Here is a 7515-nt window from a genome sequence, read left to right as displayed (position 1 = left end):
CATCAGACGGGTAATGTGCCTGCGTCGTAACAAGGTTTAAGGGTGGCACATGTCACACAACGGCGTGAACACCCAATCATCACGCTTATGAACTACAAAAGGATCCTGATTCTTGATTTTAGTTCAGGTCATGATGCCAGGGTCAAGGGATCAAGCCCCATGTAAGGCTCCATGCTGGGCCTAGAGCCTGCTTAAGATTTTCTGTTTTCCTGGTGGCAGGTGGGGGTGGAAATGGATGATGGGCATTGAGATGGGCGCTTGTTGGGATGAGTACTGGGTGTTCTATGCAAGTGATGAATCATAGGAATCTACTCCTGAAACCAAGAGCACACTGTACACACTGTATGTTAGCTAACTTGACAGTAAATTGTATTTAGAAGAAAAATAAATAAGCAGTAGGTGAATCTGGAAAAAAAAAGTTGTGTACATAATTGCAATTTTGTGAAAACATTTACTGTGGCTTAACTTTTCATCAACACTACGGAATGTAGGGGCACCTGGGTGGCTCAATCGGTTAAGCGTCTGACTTCAGCTCAGGTCATGATCTCACAGTTTGTGGGTTCAAGCCCCGCATTGGGCTCTTTGCTGACAGCCTGCTTCAGATTCTGTGTCTTCCTCTCTCTCTGACCTTCCCCTGCTCATGCTGTCTCTCTCTCTCAAAAATAAATAAAACATTAAAAAAAAATTTTAAAAAGACTACAGAATGTAATAAACTCTCAGTTTATTTTGTGCAAGAACTTCTGTTACAAGAAGATGATGAATGAAGGTCTAAAAAAAAACATTGCCTCTTTCTGCCGCTCATATTCTCTCCCCCCACCCCTGTAAAACAAAAAAATAAATAAGAAAGAACTAAATCTTCAAAAGAAAATTCTGTGTTTCAAAAGATACCATTAAGAAAGTAAATATGAGTGCTTGGCTGGCTCGGTTGGTGGAGCCTGCAACTTTTGATATTAGAGTTACAAGTTTGGGCCCCATGTTGGCTGTAAAGATTACTTAAAAATAAAATATTTTTTTAAAAAAGTGATATAGACAATCCGCACAGTGGGGGGAAATATTTGCACATCATATATCTGATAAGGTACTTGAATCCAGAATCTGTAGAAGCTATTACAACTCAATAATAAAAGGTGGGACGCCTGGGTGGCTTAGTCGGTTGACCATCTGACTGGACTTCAGCTCCAGTCATGATCTCACAGTTCATGACTTCATGTCCCTCGTTGGGGTCTGCCCTGACAGTGCAGAGCCTGGTTGAGGTTTTCTCTCTCTCCCTCACTCTCTACCACTCCCCTATGCTTTCTCTCTCTCTCTCTCAAAATAAATAAATGGACTTAAAAAAATAAAAGGCAAAAAATCCAATTTAAAAAATGAGTAACCTATTTGAATCGACATTTCTCCAGTGAAGATGTACAAATGCCCAAATTAGCACATGAAAAGATGCTTGACATCATTAGTTATGGGGGAAATGAAAATCAAAACCACAGTAAGCTATACTATCTCTTGCTCATTAAGCTGGCTAGGATAAAAAGTTACAAGTGTTGGTGAAGATGTGGACAAATTGGAACGCTCCTACACTAATGGTAGGAAGAAAATGGTACAGTCGTTTCAGAAAACGGTTTGGCAGGGTCTCAAATGATTAAATATAAAGCTACTATACGACCCAGAAATTCAACTCCTAAGTATATACCCAAAAGAAATGAGAACATATGTTCACACAAAAGCTTATACGTGAATGTTTGTATAAACATTCATAATAACCCAAATGCCCGCCAACTGATGAGTGGACAAACAAAATATGTTATATCCTTACAATGGTACATTATACAGCCACAAAAAGGAATGAAATACCAATACATGCTACACCATGGATGACCCTTGAAAGCATTGTGGTAACTGAAAGAAGACAGTCACAAAAGACCACATGTAATAGGATTCTATTCATATGAAATGTCCAGGGATAGAAAGTAAATTGATGGTGCTTAGAGCTGGCAGGATGAGAGACATGGGGTGATAGATAGCTAAGGGTACAGTGTAACTTTTGAGGTAATGGTTGCACATATCTGTGAATATATGGTGAAATATATGGTGAAATATATATATGGTGAAAACCATTGAAGTACATACTTTTTTTTTTTAAGTTTATTTTTGAGAGAGAAAGAGTGCAAGCGGGGGAAGGGCAAAGAAAAGGGGACAGAAGATCTGAAGCGGTCCCTGCACTGATAGCCGCAAGCCCAATGTGGGGCTCGAATTCATGAACTGTGAGATCATGACCTGCGCCAAAGTCAGATACTCAAGGTGCCACACAGGCACCCCCAATTATATACTTTAAATGGGTGAATTGTATGGTATGTGAATAATATCTCAATAAAGTTGTTGAAGAAAAGGTGTGCAGATTAAAGAGGAAGAAGCAGAGCTGTTTCTATTGCAGATGAAGTAGTGAAGTGAGCATTCATCCCTGGAAGTGGATGTGTGGTGTGGGCAAGCAGGTGCCCAGAGCAGCCCAGAATTAAACTTTTGTTCTAATCCCATTTCCAGGTCTCTAGCCTGCATATTTTCTGGAAACATCAAATATACCCATATAGATGTGGGTTGGGGGGCAGTATGTGAGCCTCTGTTTTTTGTCTCTAATTCTGACCCTTGGACTTCATGTCTATCTATAGAGAACCACTGCTGCACCCCTAAATGCCCCCCTAAATTGATTTCTTAAATACAGAGACCTGCTTAGATAATCACAGTGAAATGATCAAATTCAGAAATTTTAACGTTGATAAAATATTACTACCTAATATTTGGTACAGACTCAAATTTCTCCAGTTGTCTGAGTAACATGCCTCATGGGTAAGGGGATGGGTGAAATAGATAAAGGGGATTAAGAGATACAAACTTCCAGTTACAAAATAAATAAGGCACAGAGGTGCAAAGTGCAGCATAAGGAATATAATCAATACGATTGTAAAAATGTTTGATGACAGATGATGACTTACTGCACTTACCTGTGAGCATCGAATAATGTATAGAACTGTTGAATCATTATGTTTTACACCTGAAATTAATATAATAACACTTAATTATTCTTCAGTTTTTATTTTGTTTTAAGTTATTTGTTTTGAGAGAGGGAGCGGCAGAGAGAGGAAGAGAGAGAATCCCAGACTCCGTGCTGTCAGCGCAGAGCCCAATGCAGGGCTCAAACTCATGAATTGCAAAATCATGACCTGAGCCAAAATCGAGTTGGACACTTAGCTGAGTGAGCCAGCTGGGCGCTCCTAAACTCCAGCTTTTTAAAATGCAGGATGCTCAGTGGCGCCTGGCTGGCTCAGTCAGTGGAAACTGTGACTCTTGATCTCAGGTTTCTAAGTTCAAGCCCCACGTTGGGTGTAGAGATTACTTGAAAATAATGTCTTTTAAAAAAAACTGTGGGATGCTCAGGTGGATACAATATTTACCAAAAAAAAAAAAAATGTGCTTCTAGCAGTTATTTTTCTGATCTAAGAGCATATACATTGTGTGCAGTTGTCTCTGAAGCCAGCTTTTGATACCTGGTTTTGACCATTTTGTGCTCGCTTTGGCAGCACATATACTAAAATTGACCATTTTGCTTGTACTGCTTCATTAGACCCCCATTTCTGTGGAACTTTCTCCCCCCAACTTCAGCTGTCCCAGCGAGGCGAGCCAGGGTGGCACAAACCAAGGGACCATATTGAGGGCCAAGCCGTGAAGGGTCACTATGCTTTGCCTCACATTCCTCACTGTGGGAAGGGCAGCACGGGCAGTAGATTTGCCTTTGCTTTACTAAATTAAGAAGTCACCGGGCACCCAGCTGGCCCAGTCAGCCGAGCATGCGACTCTTGATCTCCAGGTTGTAAGTGCAAGGCATATGTCAGGTGCAGAGATTATTTAAAAATAAAATCTTTCGGGGCGCCTCGGTGGCTCAGTTGGTTGTGCTTCCAACTTCAGCTCAGGTCATGATCTCACAGTTTGTGGGTTCAAGCCCCATGTCGGGCTCTGTGATGACAGTTCGGAGCCTGGAGCCCGCTCCAGATTCTGTGTCTCCCTCTCTGCCCCTTCCCTGCTTGTGCACTCGCTCTCTCTCTCAAAAATAAATAAACATTAAAAATTTTTTAATAAATAAAATTAAAATTAAACCTTTCAAAAAAGAAGAAGAAGAAGAAGAAGAAGTCATGACTTAGGCTGGGACTTGAGTTTCCAGCAGAAGAGGATTAGCCGTTACAGCTTCTGCTGCTGGGAGGCATGTGAGCTGCATATTGGGTAAGAAGTACAGCGTGAATGAAAAGAGGTTCCTCATCAGAATGCCTCTGAAGCTATTTTAAGAGGAGACCCAGGACTGTGTGTGGATGTCCTTGGAGCCTGTCTGGTTGCCAGGGGATCTTTTTCTTGTGATTTACCGCAGAAGCACGGGACCAATGGCACCCCATAGTCTGGCTGGGACCCTGTGCCTATGTGTCCTGGCTCTGATGACACACAACCCCAAGAGGCCACTCTACCAGCTGTATTGGGTACCTTGCTGCACGTGTGTCCTTCTGACCTTAGCTTCCTCTCACCTTATACAGATACATATTTTTAGGTTTATCTTACCATGCACATCTTGCACATTTACACTCTTCTTTAAATTCTGCAGCAGCGCTCATGGGCTGACAGCCTGCCTCTGATGCGTTGGGAAAAAGAATTGCTCTCTCCGGCCTTTTCACAATCCAGATTTTCTACAGCATGTTCAGACACTGAGCACGAAACCTCCTTCTGCTTCCTGGCAATGTGACCTTGAAGACATCATGTAAACTCTCTGGTGTCCAAAGGATATAATAGTTGTCTTCCCTCCCTTATCACCCATTCATTCATTCATTCACTTATTTATTAACAAGCTTTATTAAATACTACGTGTTAGGTTGTGGGGCCTTAAAGATAAATAAGAATTTCCTTCTCAGTCTCAGGCAGTTTATAAATTCACAGAATATCAGACTGGAAGGGACTGTCCAGTCCAAATTTTAGTCTTATAGGCAAGGAAACTGAGACCCAAGGAAGTAAAATGACTGCCCAGGTGTCACACCCAGTCACTGACCAAGTTGGGATTAGAACCCAGGTTTCTTATTTCCCAATCCAAGGATCTTTTCTCTGTATCACCTACTTTTGGCTAAACTGTAGTAAGTCTCAATCTCCCTTCTATGGCCTTACATTAACATTGTAAATTTAGGGACGCCTGGGTGGCTCAGTCGGTTGAATGTCCAACTTTGCTCAGTCATGATCTCACAGTGCATGAGTTCAAGCTCTGTGTCGGGCTCTGTGTTGACAGCTCAGAGCCTAAAACCTGCTTCAAATTCTGTGTCTCCCTCTCTCTCTGTTCCACCCCCATTCACACTCTGCCTCTCTCTCTCTCTCAAAAAGAGTAAGCAAAACATTTTTAAAAAGCATTGTAAAATTAGTATCCAATGACTGAGAAAATATACAGTAACAAAATGCTAATATGAGGTCAGAAATTAACGCCATTTTATATCAATTAGAACTTATTCATCAAAACAGCATCTACAGATATTTGAAAAATATTTTTAACATCTTTATTTTTTAAATTTATTTTAGAGAGAGAGCACGTGAGTGGGGTAGAGGAGCAGAGGGGGGAGAGAGAAAGAGAGAGAGAGATTGAAAATATCAAGTAGGCTTCATACTCAGCACAGAGCCCAATGCAGATCTCTATCCCATGACCCTGGGATCATAACCTGAGCCAAAAAATCAAGAGTTGGATGCTCACCCCTCAATTTTTTCCATCTTTTTTTCTCTCCTCAAGTCTAGATATTTTACCAACCTATCTTCCAGACCACTGATCTTCTTCTCACTAATCTGCTGCTGTTAGACATTTCTCCCCCCACCCCATCAATACACAGCTTTTATTATATCTTTAAAATATCACAAATAAGTCTGAGGAATCATCTGGCATCTTGATGTTTCTTTAGCTGGGCAACTTAAGTCTTATTCATCAGTCCGCTGAACTGTTCCTTCTTCAGAAACAGATACCATCCAAAAACTTTCTGATATCCTTGTTTCCAACTGATGTGGCCTGCTGAGTCAAAGCAGCTGAATTTGGTACAAGTTCAATGTCATTTCCTTCAAGAATTAACTAAAAAAAAATAAAATTTTTAAAAAATTAAAGAAAAAAAAGAATTAACTCACCTTTCTGGGCTTGAGATACTAAAAAAGTAATGCCAGGCCTCATCTGAACCCCATGGCCATAATTTTCGTCCAAGAAATTCTGGATTTCAATAAGAGAACCATTCTCTTGAATAACAACATTATGGCAACGTAAGTGCATACAGACCTCATCTTGTTGTGGAAGCTCGGCGTAACACCCTCAATCATGTTCTATATATGCCTACAGATAATGCGAGTGGTATCCAGTTCCTTTCTATTTCTCTGTCATTTATCAATTCAGAGCCTTTCCTTTTTCTTTTCGAGGACAATGAGTTCTACGTTGGTGTGACTGAAAGTCCTCCACACTGTTCCTCTGGGGCCCTTCACAGTAACAGTGCAGCCCTTCAGAGTGATGTCACCACTTTCTGGAATGTCGACAGTCTCATCGCTGAGAACGGTCATCATTCTCCCAGCATATGCGGCAAAGAGAGAACCTTGGCAAACACTTCTGTTGTATTATTGCCCAGCTTTCAGCTTTCCTCTCCCACACCATTTATTATTCAGCACATTTTTCAAAGGTGGAAAGAATTTTTATACTTTTTTCAAGTTTATTTATTTATTTATTTTAGGAGGGGGAAGGACAGAGAGAGAGGGAAAGAGAGAATCCCAAGCAGGGTCTGTGTTGTTAGCATGGACCCTGATGTGGGGCTCAAACCCATAAACCTAAACTGAAACCAAGAATCAGATGCTCAACTGACTGAGCCACCAGGTGCCCCATTTATGCTTTAATGTAGATTTCTCTATATCACCCCACTTGGTCTGAAACTTATACTTCAGTTCACATCCTTTTAGAGGAAGCAAGTATCATCTCAAAACCCTGATATCAGGATGCCTGGGTGGCTCAGTTGGTTAAGTGTCCAACTTCAGCTCAGGTCACGATCTCACAGTTCGAGCCCCGTGTCGGGCTCTGTGCTGACAGCTCAGAGCCTGGAGCCTGCTTTAGATTCTGTCTCCCTCTCTCTCTGCCCCTCACCAGCTCACACTCTGTCTCTCTCTCTCTCTCTCCTTCAAAAATAAATAAAACATTTTTAAAAAACCACCCTGATATCAATCAGAAATGTGTTTATAACTGGCTTACAGACCACTCAAACGCTGTGGACATATAAAGTGCAAGCATTATAAGGCCGCCTGGCTGGCTCAGTCAGTAGAGCATGTGACTCTTGACCTTGGGATTGTGAGTTCAAGCCCCACCTTGGGTGTAGAGCTTCCTTAAAAAAATAAAAAATGTTAAGGGGCACCTGGGTAGGTCAGTAGGTTAAGCATCTTACTTTGGTTTTTTTTTTTTTTAAACTTTTATTTTTAATTTTTTTAATGTTTTATTTA

The 7515-nt window shown here is 41.2% G+C and overlaps 1 non-coding gene and 1 pseudogene across 1 annotated transcript; both read right to left on the bottom strand.

The window, feature by feature from the left end:
* LOC144242773 (small nucleolar RNA U13) lies at positions 1 to 104 on the bottom strand. The gene has a single exon (XR_013338465.1). It is a non-coding gene; the product is annotated as a small nucleolar RNA U13 (small nucleolar RNA).
* A 5869-nt stretch (positions 105 to 5973) lies between these two features.
* On the bottom strand, positions 5974 to 6597 carry LOC144242719 (large ribosomal subunit protein uL6 pseudogene; annotated as a pseudogene).
* Positions 6598 to 7515: the final 918 nt, after the last annotated feature.

Source organism: Crocuta crocuta, unplaced genomic scaffold (genome assembly GCF_008692635.1).
Source record: "Crocuta crocuta isolate KB4526 unplaced genomic scaffold, BGI_CrCroc_1.0 scaffold36, whole genome shotgun sequence".
NCBI classification, from domain to species: Eukaryota; Metazoa; Chordata; class Mammalia; order Carnivora; family Hyaenidae; genus Crocuta; species Crocuta crocuta.
The sequence above is the reverse complement of the archived record's forward strand: the minus strand, read 5'-3'. Positions and strand labels throughout refer to the sequence as shown.